The sequence below is a fragment of the Bombyx mori genome, chromosome 22 (assembly GCF_030269925.1).
Source record: "Bombyx mori chromosome 22, ASM3026992v2".
Lineage (NCBI taxonomy): Eukaryota > Metazoa > Arthropoda > Insecta > Lepidoptera > Bombycidae > Bombyx > Bombyx mori.
In genome coordinates, this window is record NC_085128.1 from 10,426,478 (window position 1) to 10,449,311 (window position 22,834).

General features: G+C 36.3%; 1 protein-coding gene across 10 annotated transcripts in view; it reads left to right on the forward strand.

Annotated features, from left to right (window-relative positions):
- Positions 1 to 22,834, forward strand: part of LOC101742254 (cAMP-specific 3',5'-cyclic phosphodiesterase) — a 632,766-nt gene that overhangs the window by 352,820 nt on the left and 257,112 nt on the right. For 2 of the 10 annotated variants that reach the window (XM_038019024.2, XM_062674971.1), the window contains exon 1: positions 21,393 to 21,728. The exons of 7 other annotated variants lie outside the window; for them this stretch is intronic. The gene's annotated coding sequence lies outside the window, so the exon portion shown is untranslated. Of the gene's footprint in view, positions 1 to 21,392; positions 21,729 to 22,834 lie in introns of those variants that run through there. One more of the 10 variants, XM_021348176.3, reaches the window with a different exon arrangement.

The following is a 22,834-nucleotide window of genomic DNA, read 5'->3' on the forward strand; positions in this document are numbered from 1 at the left end:
GGGCAACTAACCGCTTTAAAGACACAACAAGATGGCGTTATCAAAAAAACATCATCATCTAGTAAGCTATGAAACGAGTCGAAATTCGAAATTCAAATCGATGTCCAAGCGTATCAGTGAATCCGATCGTTAGCTTGTCTGTCTAAAATACTATTAGTGTATATTACACACTAGTTTTCCGCTCGTGTTTTTTCCTGTGTGGACTACACTTTAAAACGCGCGGGCGACTGTGAAAGCTTAATTAAAATCGCTAGAGTAGTTCCGGAGATGTGCACAAATAAACAGATAAGCAGACCGAACGAATTAGAATAGTCATTGTTTTCTGTTCTTTTCCACTTCTTCTAAGTTCTTTTCTATTGCATTACTTTTTTTCAATGCACCGAATTCTTCTATTTTATTACATGTATTGATTTCTCTGCAGGTTAAATGATTTTCTGTTTCACAGAAGGTCACAGAAGGGCTGTGCCAATGAAATTAGAATACAAATGTTTAAATATATTTTAAAATTAATTCTAAAGAATACGGAGAGCTCTGATTATTGTTTAGAAATGATTTCTCACAAAAGCTTGTATTGAAATTGTTCTCTCATTTATGAAAGAAGCAAAAAGTTTAATTCCAGCACTTAGCTTAATGACTGTTATGAATGGTAATCAAATGAAATAGAAAAAATGCACAATTTTCTTCAGATTTGATTAGGTTATTTTCTTCGACTGTTTTGCGTATTTATTACTTAATGCAAAATAAATTTTAGTTTGGGTCTGGGGTTTGGGGCTTAGAATGATTGCTAAAGATGACGATTTGCGAATCGATTTGGATATCGGTAAAATTGCTTTGCTAGCAATGTGAATAAGATTCGTCAAGTACAAGTGAAATTAAAGTATAAACTGGGTATAAAGAGAGTTATTAGGTTTTCATATTAAAATGAAAGAAGAGATTTTAATGTGTGTACTTCTTTTGTTTTTAACACGCTTTTATCACCTATATATATGTTCCACGGTGTTATTAGCTTGATTTGTCAAAAATAAAGTGGTTTTTTTTTAAATAAAGTAAGTCTAATTAGATTTTCATAACGTAAATGGCTTTACCATCGATTCGGAATGCAAACTGAACACTGAGAAGAATCGGCATGGAACTCATTGCTTGAATCGGCATGCTCTTTTCCAATATGCATATTATGTTCGCTACTGCACAAAAATTTATAAAATTATTTAAAATAAGCAAGAGTAGAAGAGCAATGATCAAGAATGTGTACAGTAGGGTTCTTTGCGGTGGCCACCCGCCGGCGCACCCTCGAGGCCCTGGTGCCCGTGCTGGAGGCATGGTCGGATCGGCGTCACGGCGTACTCTCCTTTCAAATCAAATCAAATCAAATCAAATCAAATCAAAAATTTTTATTCAACATAAATGAAAGTACATACTTGTTGAACGTCAAAAAAACTACCGCCAATTCACAAGAACTAGCCTCCGTCCTGAGAAGAATTGGCAAGAAACTCAGCGGGCATGTCTTTTTTTTTTACATATGAAATTATTATTATTTCTCTCGGATCGTTTGGAGCCTCTGGGTCTGCGGAGGGACTTCGGTTCCCTCTGTATTTTGTACCGTATGTTCCATGGGGAGTGCTCTGAGGAATTGTTCGAGATGATACCAGCATCTCGTTTTTACCATCGCACCGCCCGCCACCGGAGTAGAGTTCATCCATACTACCTGGAGCCACTGCGGTCATCCACAGTGCGTTTCCAGAGATCTTTTTTGCCACGTACCATCCGGCTATGGAATGAGCTCCCCTCCACGGTGTTTCCCGAGCGCTATGACATGTCCTTCTTCAAACGAGGCTTATGGAGAGTATTAAGCGGTAGGCAGCGGCTTGGCTCTGCCCCTGGCATTGCTGAAGTCCATGGGCGACGGTAACCACTCACCATCAGGTGGGCCGTATGCCCGTCTGCCTACAAAGGCAATAAAAAAAAAAAAAAAAAAAAAAATATTTATTTTTTAATATTAGATTATTTTTTTAAATATGAATTTTTTACAATGAGTAATATAACGTAACAATTACTACAATATTGAAATGCCTGGAGCGAGCAACTCATTCCCACTTTGTGCAATCTTCTAGATAATCATTGACTTTATAATAAGCTTTATTGCACAGATGTTCTTTAATAGTTTTCTTAAACCTATGTATATGTAGGTTCTGAACATCTTGTGGGATTTTGTTGTACAGGCGCACAGACAAACACCCGAATGAATTTCGTATCTTATGTAACCTACTCATCGGCACAACAAGCTTGTATTTGTTCCTAGTATTTCTATTATGTATGTCCGACTGTTTAGGAAACTCCTCAATATGTTTACGAACATACATCAAATTTTCAAAAATGTACTGGGATGGCATAGTGAGAACTTTAATTTCTTTAAATTTCTCCCTCAGGGATTCCCTTGAGTGCATGTTATAAATAGCACGTATAGCTCTTTTCTGCAGAATAAATATCATTTCTACATCGGCCGCAATGCCCCATAGCAAAATGCCATAGGACATGACACTGTGGAAGTAACTAAAGTAAACTAAACGAGCCGTGTCCGCGTTTGTTAACATTCGAATTTTTTTTACTGCGTATGCTGCAGAGCTGAGCTTACTCGCCAATTTATGAATATGAGGTCCCCATTGCAGTTTGGAGTCCACTGTTATACCAAGAAATACGGTTGACTCAACAAGCTCCAATGATTCCTCAGAAACAATTACATCACTCTCCACTTGTCTCACATTTAAAGATAGTTTAATACATTTTAAAGTAAATTTAATACATTTAGTTTTCTTACTATTCAATAATAGGTTATTGATACGGAACCAATGAACCACACACGAAATCGCATCATTCACTTCGTCATAGACTTGTAATTGTCGTTTAATTTTAAATAATAAAGATGTATCATCTGCGAATAATACGACCTCGTGTCGGGACTCAATAAAACTAGGTAAATCGTTTATATATATTAGAAATAAAAAATGACCCAAAATGGAACCCTGAGGTACACCCATTTTCAACAAGGTGCCTGAAGATCTATTACCTTTCACATCTACTGTTTGTATCCTTCCTGATAAATAGGAAGTAATAAGTTCCAATGCACCATCCCTAATACCATAGTGATGTAGTTTCCTCACCAATGTTTCATGTTCAACACAGTCAAATGCTTTGGACAAGTCACAGAAAATTCCAAGACAATCATGCGATTCCTCCCAAGATTTAAAAATATTTTTGAGTAGATAAGCACCTGCATCAGTTGTAGAGCGACCCCTGGTAAACCCGAATTGTTTATTATGAAGCAGGTTATTTGAATTACAATGTTCTAAAAGTTGTGTCAAAATAATTTTTTCAAATATTTTACTCAACGTAGGGAGTACTGAAATAGGTCTATAGTTAGAGGGGTCATCAGTACTACCAGATTTAAAAAGAGGTATCACTTTACTATGTTAATGAAACATAAATCAGTCAGGAAATACACCACACCTAATACAATCATTAAAAATACTAGCAAGATGAGGAGCAATAATGTCTATTACAGACTTCAAAACCTTTACTGATATTCCCCACAAGTCAACTGTATTTTTTACATTAAGGCTATTAAAACTTTTTATTATATTGCTTGATTTAATTTCCTTAAATTTAAAAATTTAATTACATTTGTCGACATGGTTATGCAATAATATTTCAGCTGCTGTGGGGGATGAATTTAGAGAAGTGGTAGTTGAAACTGGAATGTCAGAGAAAAACTTTTCAAAAGCATTAGCCACATCTTCATGACTAGTTACCAATTTATCATCTATTTTTAATGAGAATTCTTGGTGGCTATTTCTGACTTTTCCACTTTCTCTACCAATGATGTTCCAAGTCATCTTTATCTTGTCAGGGGCATTTTTTATTAAATCACTTAAATGTAAAGATTTTGCCGCTAAACAAACTTTTCTAAATAGTTTTGAATAGTTCCTGACATATTGATGAAATGTTTCATCATTATTATAAGCTTTTTCAGAGTACAGATCATATAACTTTTTTCTACTTTTGTACACTCCGGTGGTGGCCCACTCGCTGAACACTGTTTTGTTTTTTAATGTTACAGTTTTAGGAATAAATACATCAGTAAAGACCAAATTAATTCTCTCAAACATATTCTGGTATGACAAATTTGGGTTTTTGTTATAAATAATTTCTGAATGTTCTTGCTTAATATTATTTCTAAACTTCTCAATTCGTTTTTTATTAATAGGAACAATCACAAGAGTATTTTTATCTTTAGAATTCATATTAGATTCAAAAGACACAAATTGTCCACTATGGTCTGATGTTAACTGATTAATAATTTTTTTGTTAATCGGTGTTACATTTGTAAATATGTTATCTAAACATGTTGCCGATGTGGTTGTTGTCCTAGTAGGCTCTAAAAATAAGTTTGGGAGGTTATATGACTTTAACAGTGTTCTGAATCTAATAGTGGCATTTGTGTTTTCTAAAAGATTAATATTAAAATCACCACATACAAAAATTTGTTTATTAGAGACAGAAAGCTTTAGCAATACATTTTCCAAAATATTTTCAAAAGAATCATATAACGCATCAGGAGGTCTGTAGACGCAGACAACAATGAGGTGCTCAAGCTCAACACAGGAAATTTCAATAATTCTCTCAACAGAGAGGGCCACTACATCCTTTCGTTCCTTACATTTCAAACATTTACTAACGAGAATCAGTGAGCCACCGCGAATAGCGTTCTCTCTGCAGAAGGAATTTGACAACTGGTGATCATTAAAATTAAACAATAATTCATAGTTTCTAAACCAGTGCTCAGTGACACAGAATACATTAATATTATGCATATTTAAAAACATTTCAATTTCTAGCTCTTTACCCATCATCCCTTGTAAATTTTGATGCACCAAATTGAATATGTTAATAATTGAAACGTTAACGTCTTTTGATGGGTATAATCTAGTTGTTGTATTAATAGATTTGTAACTGCAAGAGTGTGACTCCTTTGTCTTACTAATTAATTTAAATTGGAAGCAGATTCCAAAGTCTTAAAACATGTCATATTTTTTTCCTGCTCAATAGAAGCAGGTATTTTTTTAGCTAAATTTATAGCTAGGAAATTGTGTATAAAATACTGTAGCGATGTTGCTACTTGTCTAAAATTTTTATTAGTTAATTTAAATATGTCATTTTTTGATGTCCTTAAATATCGACATTTTATTATATTATTTATGTCTATTAATTTAAATGCATATTTTTTGGATGTCAAGATGCAGTTATTATTATCAAAAGCATTATAAATTGCATTATTAATATTAAATCTAATTTTGTTTTCTGTCGACAAGTCCTGCAAGTAAGGAAAGGTGAACATAATAATTTTTTTAATATTTAACATATTAACTTGTTCAACATAATGCAACCTTGCGCAGGTCCTCTCGGGACATGGCTGTTTCGGGAGGTACCTGTGGAAGGTCTGCAGGAGAGGGCCACATCCGGGCTGCCACCGGTGCGGGCACCCGGACGATGATGCGCAGCACGCGCTCGAAACGTGCCCGCGTTGGGAGCACTCGCGGCGAGATCTCGTCGCGGTACTGGGGAGAAACCTCTCCCTGCGGGCTGTCGTCGCCCGCATGTTAGAGGATCAGGGCTCGTGGGAGGCCATGGCCAGGTTTTGTGACCTGGTAATGGCGTCCCGTGAGGCTGAGGAGCGTGAAAGGGAGTGGGATCCCTCTTCAGCACCTCAGCGCAGAAGGCGGGATGGCCGGCGCGGGCGTGAAGCTCCCGCTCAGCCCCCGTAGGGACTATCAGGTGGCGGGTGCGGGGGCGCCCGGTACTCGACTGTCGGTCCGGTGGTGGGGCGGTGCAAGGTGGCTCCTGTGCGCCGCCCACGGTGTATCTCCCGAAATGACGTCCTTCGGGATTTTTCCCGGAGATGAAATCCCGTGTTATCATCAGGACGGGTACCGGCGAAGGCGGACTTTCGGCGCGGACTGCGGTACCGTAGGTCTGGTGTAGTCGGTGTGGTGGAGCTCGATGGGGTTTAGTCGGTAGTCGTTCTGCGGGGCAAGTGCTTCGCGCGCCTTTTTCAAGGCGTAGTCTCTTGCGAGGAATTCGGGGAGGTGGAGGACCTTCTCGTCCCCCTCTTCCTCTCAGGAGGCGCCGGAGTCCGACATAACCCGGTTCGTTACCCCCCGGGACCGAGTATCCGTAAATGGATTCCTCCTCGTAGTAAAAAAAAAAAAAATGGTTCTTTGCGGTTCACAAATTCTAATTGACGCGGTTTTAACACTACTCATTAACTTGAATATTTTCACACGTTGATATCAAGGACCGATATTAATATAACATTTCTATTACTCTGACCCAATATCCTGACAATCAACCAAGATAAAAATTAAATATTGATTGCTTCAATTTTCTGTTCTATTTGTTATTACTGCTACATTTTTTGTTTTGTTTTTAAGCTACACATTTTTTTAACTGTATATTTTAGTAGTACAGTTTGAAAACGTCTCATACATAAAAATTAATGTAAGTCTTAAAACTGAAAAGGCTAGATTTGTAATTAAAAAAAATTAATAATAGCATTTAAACAATTCTATTCTTAGAGAATCAATCAACTAACGCCTTAATGTAAATACATGACTGACTTAAATGTTTCAAATGAAACATCCAAGGGTATTTCCACATTTAAATGTTCGTGTGTAATATAATCTTAATATTCATGAGACTTATGAACTGTGGTTCTGTCCCGGGCATTTACACAACAATGGGCACCACGCGAAGGCTCATTTCGGCAAACCGCAACCATTGTGCTTGAGATCACTGTCTCGTCTTAACGTTTTTGTATACCGTACCGGTCTACAACGTTTTCACTCTTGAGCTGTTGAATACATTACGAAGAACCCTATTTCCTAAGCATTGTCTGCTGCTAATAGAATTTAGTGGATATTATTAACATTTAAATTTTGTGTGTTTTGTACTGTTCTTAAACAGAAAAGGTAAATATTTGTTTAAAAATAGTTTTTCTCGCACTTTTGTTGTCAACAGCTCGTCGGAATTCTGTGCTCGACTGTACTGACATAAGTTGATAATAGCGTTCTGTCAGTTTCTCGTGCAAAGTGGTAATATCCGGTTTAAAGGGGATTTGATCTGTTTTCGCCTGCAGTGAAAAATAATTCGTCTCAATCCAGACAAAGGTTTTCAATAATCTATGGGAACGGTAGTGGTGGAGTGGGTATAAATTAAAGTTAACTCACATACTCGTTTTAATTATTAATTAATTTTATAATCATTGTTTATTAGACAACCATACGGCCTGCCTGATGGTGAGTGGTTACCATCGCTAATGGATGTCAGCGTCGGGATAGTGACGAGGAACTGTTTATCGTTGGCATGGCATAGCGCTCGTGGAGGGGAGATAATTCCGAAGCCGCATTGTACGTGACGATAAAAGCAGCAGCTCCTGATAGTATGAATGAACTCTGCTCCAATAGCTGGAGGTGCGTTGGAAAAAAACAGATGGATTCTTCTCGAACAATTCCTCAGAGCACTCTCCATGGGACATGCGGTACAATACACGGAGAGCGAAGATCTTTCCGTAGACCTAAAGGCTCCAGCCGATCCGCGAGAATAAGAGTATCATCAATTCGAGCGTAAATCTTCTGTATGGAGTCAAATGGATGAAGCCGGTACTTCGGAGCCCCGCCCCAGAGGTGGGAGCAGTACTCCGCGTGAGGCCGGACCTAAGCCGATAAAATTTCGAAACAAAATTTCTAGAATATCAATAGCAAGACTTTTCAGTTGACTGATTTAAGTTGCTTGTGGAATAGCAAAATATATGACACGATTAATCAAATTTCCAGACTTCATGTAGCGAAAAAAAAAAACAATTTCCTACAAAGTAATTTTTCGTCTACACAATGAGATAATATTATATTCATGACGACATTAGGCACCACATTTGAGGAAGCCATCAATTTGACATCAGTTGGCTGCCATTTTCTTCAGACATTCTTCCGTCGACGCATCAATTTCAATATTTATTTTATGAAAATGAACGGTATCAAATTTAACTCCGCTCAGAATAAATATTATTCTCGTGCTTCAATTTCAATGTCTTCATAAGGATTTCATTGTATCTAATAGATTTGAGCAAACAATAGGTAACCAACCATTTCAAACGCAATTTATGTATGGCAATTAATTATTAATTATAAGTGCAATTAAATTTTATTTAAAAAACTAAGGAATTCTATATTGCAAATCAGTCATCTTATTATTGAACAATGTATTGTTTTCACTACATTTGTATCTTTTTCATCAATATGAATACAACAAAAATACGAGTAATTATGAAACACTAGTTCCGCTGCGGTAGCAATGCCGCACAAAAAGACCACAACATTAATGACGTGTACGAAGTGACCACTGCAAATGAACGCTCGATGGAAATTTTTATTTAAAAAAATTAAAAATGAACCCCGTGGTCGCTCGAAAACTGAGGTCAACAACGACGAATTAAAGGTGATAGTGGAAGCTCACGGTACTTAAACTACCGCTGAGCTAGCAACAGCTTTCAACGTTAGCATCAAAGCAGTAGTGGTACATTTGCGTGAAATTGGCAAGATAAAAAACTTGATAAATGAGTAAGTGCCGCCCAAACTGAAGGTTTGCCAGCGCGACGAACGCGTTAAGGTATCGTATATCTTGCATTGCTTAACAGAAACAGAATCAAAGGGATTTTGGATTGCGTCGTGACTTGCGATGAAAAATGGATCCTTTTTGAAAATCGCAAGCGGTTATCATGTTGGTTAGACCCTAGTTTAGCACATAGGCAATGCTCTAAACGAAAACTTACCCATGAAAAAGTTATGGTCCTGTAGTTTAGTGCCGATATAATTTATCAGGGCTTATTACAAAATGACACCAGTATTACTGTGGATGTGCACTCTGAGGAACTGGATATTATGGAGAAGTTCGCGAATCTTCGGCCAGCCTTAGTTAATCGCTCCTTCCTGCTGCTTCTGCTTCTACACAACAACGCTTGATCTCATACGATACAACAGGCGATCCCTAAGCTACAAGAGCTAAGGTTGGGAGTTTTGCGTCATCCTCTGTACTCACCGGACCTTGGGCCCACAGAGTTTGTTAATTTTTCCAAGATTTGGACCATTCTTCCCAGGAAAAATGTTAATACCGAGAGGCTGCACAAAATGTATTTGAAGATTTTGTTGGCTACCGCACACCTGACTTCTTGAAGAAAGGCGTTGATAAATGACCACTGCGCTAGCAGAGATGCATCGATATCATGGGTTCATTTATTAAATGATAGACATAAAATGTATACTTTATGTTTCTCTATACTAAATGGCAATTTCATAGGTTAAAACCCCCTCTCAGACAAAGCCCACAGAATTTTTTTGCTAGATCTTCTCAGTAGGTCGCGTTTCCGATCCGGTGGTAGATTTTCTGAATCACTACTCTTGTCAGGACTAGTGTTAGCAATGTCATTAGGTTAGAGCCCCGTAAGCTCACCTATTCGTTCGTTGAATAGTATGACCCCTCGAGGACACTAGAAAAAAAAAACTAAGATTTCCCATTAGATGACATAAGAACTATAATAAAATTACAGGTTAATTTTTTTACTTGCCATTGAATACACACATGATCTTCTAATGGGAAGTCTTTTTTTGTTTCTTTTACCTTTGTAAGCAGACGATCTTACAGCCCACCTAGTGGTGATTCGTTGCTTTCGCTCATGGCTGTCTGCAATTCCAAAGGCACAGATAAGCCGCAGCCTATGATTTTTATATAATGACGTAAACTTTAGACGTACGCTCCATATCTAGTCACTCACTATAATCACTGAGTAAGATTCTCACGCTATTTACTCACGGACTTGTGCTTAGATTCAAAGGGAAATAGATCAATCTACCGTACGGGAAGTAGGAGTTTGATTTCGATCACTGTTTAATTTTCCGTTTTCGACTCACGTTTTAGTTGATCAATTCTCGTAATCGGCACGTAGGTGGTGTTCGTGTAGACGGGTTTATCTCTGAAATTGTATTTAGGTCACAGCAGACCTGTCTCACATTTCATTTATATTCGTGAGAATTTCCAAATAAATCATCCCTAATTATTTCTTTAAATTCATTCGCAGGTGCATGTTGAAATGATAACAATTGTTATGGATCTTAAGTATTTTAATACGCTTTTATTAGCTTCAGATGTATGTATGTTTGTAACGGAATCTTTGAACATGATTTTGACCCCCTTCAAAACGTAGGATTAACTCGAAATTTGGTATACTTATTAAGGATCGATGAAAATTGAAAATTTTTTTTATTTTATTTTTAAATTCAACTAAAAAATGAAAAATAAATAATGAAAAATAAAAAATAGTAAAAACTAAAATAATTTTTTCTTACTCTATCTTCAATTAAAATTTGTTAAAATTTATTTACTATTTTTTAGTTGGATTTTCTATAAAAGCGTATTTTGTTAGTTTTTTTTTAAAGTATTATTTATTTTTTATATAAAGAAACAGCATTTCCGTCTTTAAGCTCTGCAAAGAGTCCTCAGCAGTAGGTAGCAGCGTCATTGTTGAAATCAATCGCCAGTGGTGAACGCTCATTATTCGAAGAAAAGCCACTGTTAAATTACATTTTCAATTTTAGACAAATTCCAAAAAAAAAACGTATTAGCGCACAGAATAATTAGAAAAGTAAACTAACTATCGAAATGGGAAAATAAATTAAGCTAATTGACAAATAGTTAATCTCTCAACATGAAGCTGGGGCCTTACATTACCGGCCATTTCTCAAAGACCTCCCCACGAAGCCGGTAAGAAATGTACCCTTAAAAAGATTTACGTTAATTTGATAGCGTCGTTTTGCTTGTAGCTATCCTTTAAATAAAGCCTTTAAAATAAAGATTTGAAGACCAAAAATTATTCATTTAATTTATTTATTAAGTTTAACTGAATTATTTAAACTTTAATTCAGTTAAAATTTCAGTAACATAATAACACAATGTGATGATGATTATTACAATTATTTCTAATTTAAGATTTACAGATAGCTGGGAAAATTTGAAGTCGAGCGATGAAAACCTGTGAAAATACTTGTGTTTTGATTTTTCTTAGCGCTACTAAATGTCTTATACATTTTTTTTATTGCTTAGGTGAGTGGACGAGCTCACGGTCCACCTGGTATTAAGTTGTTACCGGAGCCCATAGACATCTACAAAGTAAATGCCGCCACCTGGTCTCATAGTTACAACGGCTGCCCCACATTTCAAACCGAAACGCATTACTGCTTCACGGCAGAAATAGACAGGGTGGTACTTACCCGTGCGGACTCATAAGAGGTCCTACCACCAGTACAGAAATGTCAAAGTATCAACGCTTCTGCGTGTCACCAATCGTCTAGACTTTGGAGAAGATTGAAAGATCTTTAATATCTGAAACTTAATGTTCAACGCTTTTAAATATCTTTATATTATACATTTTAGAACCACTGGCTTTTTTATATTACAACAATATTATTATAACAATATTAGATTTCTTAATTGCGACGGCCTATGCCAACGACGACTAACAAAATGAAATATTCTTTTTCAAATAACAAAAAAAAAAACGCTAAAAGAATTCATTCGACAAGAACAATCGTCAATAAACCCAGAGTTTTTGTGCGAGTTAATTTTCTTTTATTTTCCGACTTCCTTGTAAGAACTGTGACAAGACAAATTGAAGTATGACAAAAACATATGGCGGACTAGGATTGCGGTGAAGACGTGATATTCATTCGTTGGTACATTATGAGGAAACTTTGGGAAATAATTTACTATTTCGCTTATACATATATGACGACCTGTAAACACAGTTCACGTTACGTTGACCACGACATTATTTTTTCAGTTTCCTCTGGGTCAGATATTACTTTTAATCGCGTGAGCTAGAAACTTAGTCATAAACTAAGCAACTTTTGAAGCTGCGTACAAATTATTATAATTATGTACCTACGATAAAACGAAGATGTCCTCAATTGAAAGTAATATGTGTCTTCAAAATCCGATAACGTAATATTATACACAGATATTATTTGTACATAATACCGATAACGCCACCGACCATAGCTCATTAATGTCCTTCTTCAAGCGAGGACTGTGAAGAGTACTTAAGGATAGGCAGTGGCTTGACTTTGCCCATGCCATTGCTAACGTTCATGGGCGATGATAACCCCTTACTATCAGGTATGCATTCTCGTCTGCCTACAAAGGAATTAAAAATTAAAAGTTGCATTAGAACGATGAATATTTCATCCTTCAGACCGAAGCGTATGATTGCTTCCCGCGATGCAGGGTAGATAAAGCGCGTCGACTCAGAAAGCACACTGCAACCAGCAAATATTGTAATGAAACCGATTCTCAATTGTCGAAGATAAAGTTTAAAACAATTAAGACCTAAAATGGACAGCATACATTTCACTAGGAACCCAAACAGAGCGCATCGATTCGTCGTGAAAACATGCGCGGAGCCTTCGTGGATCAAGTATCAGCTGCATTATTCACTGTTTTAATTTAATTAAGTCCGAAACTCATACATACGGTTCTATTTTATGACTCCGCGGCCACTTCACGTAACAAAAAACCTTTGTTTTCCGATCTCAATGAAATCGGGGTCTAAAGTTTATTTTTATTTTCACTACAAATCTTAGTAGAGTTTAAAATTTATTAATGAAGAACGGTAAACAATAATATTATTACAATTCATCATAGGAACTTTATGTTTTGTTGAACGTGAAGTTTTTAAATTTATTAATAACTAGATTTACCTACACCTCGGTTTCACTAACTTAAAATTTTAAATTCGAAAAGAATGGAACACGTTGTGTTTGCTCGGGATAAAGTGTTCATTGAATCACTTTCTCATATATAAACAGTTAGTCGATTTGTACATCCGTTGGTACGTAAAATTACGAATTAACGGACGCACTATCGAATTTATTATAGCAGAGTTTGAAGTCGTGGAAGCCTAAAGAATAAGACGCCCGGTGAATTCATGAATGACTGCGGGGACACGCTGAAGGAATGACATCATGTAATAAAAATGAAACTGTCGCAAAAATATAATTTGCATAATTACTGGTGTCGTTTTGCGAGCCCCCATCGGTGGGTCCTACCACTATTATCTATTTCTGCCATGAAGCAGTAATGTGTTTCAGTTTTAATAGTAGAGCAACTGTTTTACTGTAAAATGGGGACTGAGAACTCATGTCTCAAAATTGGTGGCGAAATTTACCTTGTTTAAGTCTATGAGCTCCAGTAACCGTAGCATCAGGTGGGCAGTGAGCTCGCCCACCCATCTAAGCAATGAATAAAAAAAAATACCCGGCGATGTCCGGATAATTACTTTCATAATTATTTATTTTCTTAACTTAAAAAGCATCCTATGTGTTAAGGTTTGGAACTATCTTTCTCCGAAGTTTCATGAAAAGCCGTCAAATATGTAGTTTTCGTGTGACAATAAAAATCCATCCATCGTCACAAATTTTCGCACTTAACCTACAGGGATTTAACGTCAGAAAAAAAAGACCAAAAAAGTCAAATCAAGTTCTTTAAGTATTTCATGGCTGTAATTAATCTATTCATAGCTATATTTTCGTGTTTTTATTATGTATAAAGGAACTTTTTCGGGACAGTTTTAGTATTTAGTTCAAATGGTCACAAATTTATAATGGTATTTAATCTACATATCTAAAATGTTGAGTTTTTTTTACCTAGCCGCAAAACCATGTTTCACACCATTCCAACTAACCGACTTCAGAGAACATACGCAACTTTTTAGATCCATCAATTAATAATTATTTACCTAGCTTTTTATACATGTATGCGCCTTGTTCGGAAATGTACGTGCAAAGTACTTACAAACATAATTACTTTTATTTAAAATCAAATACTTTTGGTACTAAAAGTTAAGCTGTCTGATTTCTCTAATTCAGCAGTAAGTGACAAAATAATTATGCCTAAATGTTAGCTGAAAATAACGATAAATTCAACATTAAATATCAAATTATAAATTGTATACGTTAAAATTACGCATATTCCACAAAATTTTTGGCTTGCAATCGCAATGTGTGCGTCCTAATACAGTTTATGTACCTCATGTTGCTGCGCTTATAATCATAACAAATTACCGTTATTTGTGTTTACTCTGAATTTCAAATATTTTACCATTAGCCACGACAGTAATTGGATTTGTGGCATTGCCAATGAAATTAAGTTGATGATTTTGTGCTGTTATTGTAAAACCTAATGGCTCTGTTTATGATAGTATATTCTGACATATGATTCAAGATTGGTCATAATAGGCCTTTTAGCTATTGCGCGAGATGACCGCACAAATAAATGGACGAAAAATGTGAAAATCGGTAACTTACATAGATGACAAACAAACACGATACCGTCTAGAACTTTCATTCCAGTTTTAGAATGGTTCTAGCATTTTTAAACTATAATTCTGTTTCGGGTAGCCTTTTTGTCAATAGCCACACGACGAATAGTTATTTGTAGAAAAATAAAGACTAAAGTTTTTTATGAATTATCCATGTAGCTCTGCAAAGGTTTTGTTCTAAGGGTTGAATTTAAAAAACGATTTCTTACTCCTTTTGTACATTATACTTGTACGAGGTGGATGGCGCATTTACGTTGTAGATGTCTATGGGCTCCAGTAACCACTTAACACCAGGTGGGCTGTGAGCTCGTCCATCCATCAAAGCAATAAAAAAAAACATATTCTTATTCACTTATTACTTTATCTATCGATCGTCGATTTAAAGTCTACTATGTCAGACATGGATAGGCTTTTAGTAAATAAATAGATACAGATATGATTTAAGATAGACGCAATTGTTATAAATTGTATATATACCTATAAATATGCAAATATCTAACAGTTCAATACCTTTTTCTCCACAGCTTATACCGCCTTTTTTTTAATATCTAACGGACGAAGACTAGTTAATACAAATACGTTAGGAGATATTGATTAGGTTTTTTTCATTGCTTAGATGTGTGGACGGGCTCACAGTCCACCTGGTGTTCAGTGGTTACTGGGGCCCATAGACATCTACAATGTAAATGCCGCCGCTCACCTTGAGATATAAGTTCTAATGACTTAGTATAGTTACAACGGCTACCCCACCCTTCAAACCGAAACGCATTACTGCTTCACGGCAGAAATAAGGAGGGCGGCGCGGTACCTAGCTACCCGTGCGGACTCACAAGAGGTCCTAGCAATAGTAAAGGTTATGATCAAATTTTTGGCTTTTCTTTACGTTCTGTATTATATTAAGTATGCTTTAGTTCATTAGGTAAGATAAAAAAAATACAAATTCAACGTCATACGACAAAATGTGCACATGCTTTGATCATAAACAATTTTCGGCTACATGTGACACCAAGGGTTGAAGTAAAAATTTTTTTACCCGTACTTTTTTCAATGAAATAAATAGTTTTCATGTTAATTCTAACCTTGCTTTAAAGTTATCAGAAAAGTTTTATTTATTAAAATCCAGTTAACATTTCACAACTAAATAATTAATTGTTCATATCTAAAAAGAAATCTACTCGTTAGTTCAGCTAGAATGTTTTATTTTAATTTTTTAAACTAGCTTAGTTTTTTAAGCATTTATTTTTAAGCTGAAGCGCTATATTTAAGTAGTATTAAGTAAGAGTATTAAGCGGTAGGCAGCGGCTTGGCTCTGCCCCTGGCATTGCTGACGTCCATGAGTGACGGTAACCACTTACCATCAGGTGGGCCGTATGCTCGTGTGCCTGCTCGGGCAATAAAAAATAAATAAAAATTGTGCCATAGAAGAAACTGATGGCCACTCGTTACACGAACGGTGTACCTGAATATTAATATTTAAAAGAACTGCACGCACCAGGCTTCGATCCTCTGGATTAACCTGGATCTATTTATTTTGAAAAGTACTGACCTTTGAACTCCGTCCGAAATAAAATAATCCAGTTATCTCCTCTGGTAGCACATAGTGCGAACTGAACTGAAAAACTGACTCTTTGTACATGAAACCGCTATGTTTATAGTACATTTCAATAGATAAAATTAACCACTCACTATCCGGATCTTGGAATGAACTCCGCTGCACAATGTCTCGAGCGCTGTGGCATCTTCTTTAAACATAAGCATTAAAAATAATCTGCAACGGTAGGCAGAGTCTTTTACATTTACCTGAACCTTTTTTTTAACGTTGAGGAATCCGTTTACGGATATCCAGTCGAGGGGCGTAACAGACCAGCTTATGTCGGATTCCGGCGCCCCCAGAGAAGAAGAGGGATAAGAGCAAGACCGGGGTCCTCTTCTGGCAGGCCAATAGTTCGCCTTCGCCGGTACCCGTCCTGATAATAAGACGGGATTTCATCTCCAAGAAGTTCCCACGGGATGTCGTCTCGGGTCACACACCGTGGGCGGCGCACAGGAATCACCTTGCCCCGCCTCACCACCGGACCGACAGTCGAGCACCGGGCGCCCCCGCACCCGTTATCCGACGGCCCCTATGGGAGATAAACGGGAGCTTCTCGCCCGCGCTACCCACTCCGCCTTCTTCGCTGAGGAGCTGAAGAGGGACCCCACTCCCTTTCGCGCTTCTCAGCCTCACGGACTGCATGACCAGACCGCAAAACCTAGCCATAGCCTCCCATGAACTCTGGTTCTCTAACTATAATGTTATCTGCAAGCTCATAGCTTACAAGTTTACATGCTTTAACCAACAAATGCGGATTACAACACACTGTGATTATCTCACGAAATTATACTGTAAAAATTCCCAGAACCGACACCGAAATGTACACTAATTTGTCAATGAACAGACACTGTCAGCGAGTGCTAAGCTGATGATTTCGCGTGAAAACGATTTCGGAGAAAAAAAAACAAGCCAGTAGATTCTTGGCGAATAAACAGTCTATTTTGCCAATTTATTGGATCTTCGATACACTAGACTGGGTTCATATATCCTACGTTCTAAAAGTGCAACACTAAAAACAAGCTATTACAATCTTCTTGACGCTTTGTAACTAATATTACCTCGATGAATCTTTCTTGAACAAGACATTATTAGTATTGACCGTTACACAATTAAAGCCAGCCATTTGCTCAGACGATTATAACGCAACAAAATTTATTTTATTTTGGGCTTATTTTTTTTCGTTTCATAATCTTCGCTATTTTCGTTTTCGACGTCAATAGGCAGAAAGTTCAAGGCCTTCTTATATTAAGATCTCGTGAGTCGATGATAGCCAAGACAAACTGAATGCGTTCGGCCACTTTATGATATGAGATTGAAACGTAATGTGGACCGCAGGACTTATTTGATACCAAAATGATCGCTACGTACTTTGCCCGTTTTGTATTTAGATATTTTACGTTTTGTATTAGTATTGTATTTGCATAGGCTTAGGGTGCCAACTCGGGTAGCATTATGAACCTGATCATCACCTGGTAAGCACTTCCATGAGGTGGTTTGTGGGCTTGTTGACCCATCTAATAAAAGCGACTGCTCCACCATTCAAATGGGAACGCATATCTGCTTGCAGAAACAAGAAGAGTAGATTTGTAGTCATACTATACGCAAAAACAGATGACTATCCGTCTCTATAGCAAACATTGAGGTCTTATAAAACATTTTCCGATTTAGCAAATAACAAATCAGCTGACATTACGACAATGCCTACGCCAAACCAAGCTCACGTGCAATTATAAATTAACACCACATAAACTTTGTTACTGGTTTAAAGGTATTTATAAATCAAAGGAAACTCTCCAGGTGCGTACGTATTAATTATGACAGTACGAGGAGAATGTTCAGAGAAGTGCGTTTTTAGACAGGGTGACATATTTGAAACTTTGCCACGTTTATTCTGGTATCCGTTCGGGCGTAAACACGACTATTCGAGACGTTAATAATATTAATACGAAACGAGCATTTCTTAATCATAATGGTTTTTGTTTGTATTGCCTCTGTAGGCAGACGAGAGGTAGAGGGGAAAGACGTCGACCGAAGAAGACATGGATGGAGTGTGTGAATATGAGAGAGAGAGGAGTGAGTCTTGAGGTGACGGCTGATAGAAGAGAATTGAAAAGAAAAATATGCTGTGCCGACCCCACCTAGTGGGATAAGGTGAAGAAAAAGAAGAGAGTAGGCAGACTACCAAATTTTAATAGAAATGCTATTTCGTAAAAAAAATCTTGAATTTCCTTGAATTTTACTCCTGTATTGTGGTTACCGGAAATACATCCGAGACGAGAAAATTTAACAGAACCCAGTCCCCGACCCAACCGGAAATCAAATCTAAGCCTCCCGGTATAAATCTTTAAATACGATTATACTTATTCGTAATTAAGGTTTGATTTATTAGTGTAAATTCTGACATATCTATCTGGGAATCTTTCACTCGATTACCCAGTGAGGATAACGGCAGGGATCCGGACAACATAATAAGAACTATTTCTTTATAATTTGTTTTATAAGCTCCAAATTTTTCAAAATAAGTTATGAACGCTTTTCACATACTTATTGCCTTGTCCAACGTATTTTTACTACATGTAAAATGTTTGTAGTTTCTAAATCAATTTTTTCGGAAATTTTATAAGTTAACTTGTAGTAAAAATAGTAAGACTGTCGAAATCTTTATAAGTAAGAATGCCAAATTTTTTACAGGTGGTAGGACCTCTTGTAAATCCGCACGAGTAGGCACCACCATCCCAGCTATTTCTGCCGTGAAGCAGTAATGCGTTTCGGTTTGAAGGGTAGGGCAGCTGTAGTAACCATACTAAGACCTTAGAACTTATATCTCAAGGTGGGTGGCGCATTTACGTTGTAGATGTCTATGGGCTCCAGTAACCACTTAACGCCAGGTGGGCTGTGAGCTGGTCCACCCATCTAGGCAACTTTTTTTTTTTAAATCTCCAAAATACGGACATTTCCGATATTAGTCTTCCGGCAAACCATTCTCGATACTGACGCTGCTATTTATTTTCAACTAGGTTTTCCGCTCGCATGTTCATCTGTGTGGATTACATGTTATTTCGCGTAATCCGAGACCCGTGTGCAGTAGCGGAATGAAAAGTAATCAGGTAGACTATACACAACCGAAATTCTTCAAAATCAATTGCTTGAACATAAAATCGTAACAGACAGACGAAGATACTATCGCATCAATAATAATACTCAATAGTTATGTAAATTCTAATAGTACAAAATGAAATCAGAAAATCTTAAATTGACGATATATTCTTATACAACATTCAACGTTATTTGCATTAACATTCCATTATTGATAAATCTTTAATTCTATATATTAATAAGATTAATAGTCTGCCCCAGATTAAACTATCTGTGAAAACAACATGATAAATGTTCCCTGTTCTAGAGATATGCGCGAACAAACAAAGAGACATTTATAATAAATGAATTCTAAATATATATATATAAATATATATATATATATATATATATATATATATATTTATTTTTTTATTGCTTAGACGGATGGACGAGCTCACAGCCCACCTGGTGTTAAGTGGTTACTGGAGCCCATAGACATCTACAACGTAAATGCGCCACCCACCTCGAGATATAAGTTCTAAGGTCTCAGTATAGTTACAACGTCTACCCCACCCTTCGAACCGAAACGCATTACTGCTTCACGGCGGAAATATTCCTAGCCCACCTATTTCGGCCGCCAAGCAGTCATCACATCGTGATCTTACGGCAACTATACTTATAATATAATAGTAGGTTTCGACCTCATGTCTCAAGGTGGTGGTAACTACCCGTGCGGACTCCCAAGAGGTCCTACCACCAGTGAAAATACACGGTTCGGCTTACACGAATAAACATAATTAAAACTACAGCTTAAATCGTGTTGTTATTGTAATTATGTTATTACCGACGTTTCGAATACTTTAAGCTGCTTTCAGACTAAGTTATAATATAATAGCATATAACTCATAGCACAACAATAACGCGCACCATACATTGTTATGGTCACGTTCACACTGTACTTTACTATATATTATTGGCTTACTAGTATGTTTACTAGGCTTACTTACTATGCTATACTATATGGCACTATAGTATAGCGTAGTCTCAAAGCAGCTTTACAGTTTTTCAAGAACCTACAACCTAAAAGTTTATTTTATTATTACTAAAAAAAATTTGGCTTATGATGATTACAATTTTCTAGTTACACACTTTCTATTTTAATTTCTTGTCTTCAGTTTATATATTATATATTAAATCCAACTATTTTATTTTATGTAATTATTACCCATATGGGTAAGGGTCACTAACCAGTCTACCTATTTGGACCGCCAAGCAGTCATGAAACCGTGATCTCACGGCGACCATAATAACTATATAATAGTAGGTTTCGATCTCATGTCTCAAGGTGGATGGTATCATTTGTTTTGTGATATGATTGGATTATCACTCAATACCAGATGAGCCGAGATCTCATATGCCTATCAATGAAATAATGAAGTAAACTGTTGAACTATGTACAGTAGCATTTATTCTGTTTTAGCTCTTTTAGCTAGACATTACAATACAGAAATACTTAAATATAAAAAATTTAAAATAAATATAATAATTGTTCATCGCATTTTTAGTTTTTCCTAAGATTAATAAGTTTTATTACATTATTAAAGTTATTAAAATCAAAATAGGAATTTAGTTATTCTTAAGGATATTATTCACTACCCTTAAATTATATTATCATGTTTGTTCGGTTTTGGCTAATTTCACCATTTTATCATTTTACCAAAAAAAAGAATGCAAATCAAGGGTAGATATAATACAAAAGAAGAATGTTGTGAAGATTGTAGATGTTTTTATATATTCTTTTACGAATTAGTTTAAGATATTTTATTACATATAGACATCATCTTCATAGACACCGTTGTCTCTGAAATGAATGAATAACGCGGGATTTTATAATTTTGTTACAAACTGTTAAAAATACACTTTGTTCTCTTCAGTTGAAGTATTTTCATTCTCTACATATATCTCTGTATAAAACGTAATGTTCCAAAAAACACGTCATAATAAACGTAAGTAAAATAATAATCATTATGTTAACACCGTCATACCTATTATTAATAGGCAATGCGATCATCGAGGCTGAAAAACAAAACGGCTGATTATCATAAAACTGTAAACCGCATACAAATTCGAGAACGTAAAAAAATGCTCCGTGAAATTTTAGGATTTTACCGGATGACTCACGGATTACGGACAATGAGTAATTTACTACTATATATATCTTTTTCGGAGACACCTCTTTGTGGTAACGTATAAGTGAATTGACATTGTATGGCGTTGGATGTGGCGAGCCAAGTCTCGCGCGGTCCACCACAGTCTCAGACCGATTTAACCGACGATCGAAATTAAAACATAAACTAGAAAGTATGCGCGGAACTATTCATTATCAAACGAGAAGTGCCCGTTGAATGAGCGTTCCTAACTTCGTTTGACGCTAATAAAAGATATCGGGAAATGCGTTTGCGGTCACGTCAAAAACGTTATGTTTTTTCGTAAATGCATACGTGACTCTTATCGTTATCGCAAAAATGTGACTTTAGTGCAAGTGCAGTGGAAGTTATAAGTGCGAAAGAAAAGTTTCTGGTAAAGTAGCAAAGTAAACAAAACGCAGTTAATAATAATAATAATAATTTCTTTATTTACTACATAAACTCTTAAATCATGACCTAGAATACTATTTACATATTTAACAAACTGAGAGATTACGCAGATGGCATCAACAATATAAAATTAACCAATGATCCTCACACTAGGCATAGCCTGTATCGTGAGGACCAAAATGCGATTTACTATATATATAATTGACCTCAAAACGACATCACTATTATTAATAATTATTACGCTCAAAAACATGCGATACAAGATTTAACATATAAGATAATAAAAAATTTTGAGTAATAAAAATAACACATCAAACAATTACACATATGTGGGGAGCGTACACATAAACAATTATAAAATAAATTAATAAGAAAAAATAAACAAAAATATACAAAATTAATAAATCTACTGCTATTTCTTGCTTTTAATTAAGTTCTCTGTGTCCATATAGTTCAATGTAAGCAACCATTTTTTCACTAGTGGTTTAGCTTGCCTAACCGTTTTGTGCTTTAGGTTTTCATTACAATGTCTAATAACCGCGTTATAAATATAGATCTTAGCAACATCTTGAAATATATGTTTTTGGATAGATGGTGATTTTGTAGCTGTCAAAGTTACAGGTAATTTGTAAACCCTGCGTTTAATCAAGGAATCGTACATTCCAGAAGAGAGCACCGCTCCATGTATCAATAAAAATATTTTTAAAATGAATAACTGACGCACGTTGAGAACTTGACTTTCCCTGTAAACGCGTTCTGTAGAGTACCTTCGAGGTTTATTTAGTATCACCTTTAACACTGAACGCTGAGCTCTTTCTAATTCAATTAGCACAGTTTTTGAGGCAGATCCCCAACAGATGATACAGTACATTAATAGGGATTGGCATAGTGCGAAATATACGGACTTGAGAGTATCAAAACTAGCCACGTCACGTAGATTCTTCATGACGTATACACATCTTCTGATTCGACCAGATAACTCCCGAATATGTGTCTTGAAAGACAGCTTTTCATCCACTATGACGCCAAGATACTTTATTTCATTAACTCTTGCAATCTCCTTGCAATCACACGATGGATCAAATCCAT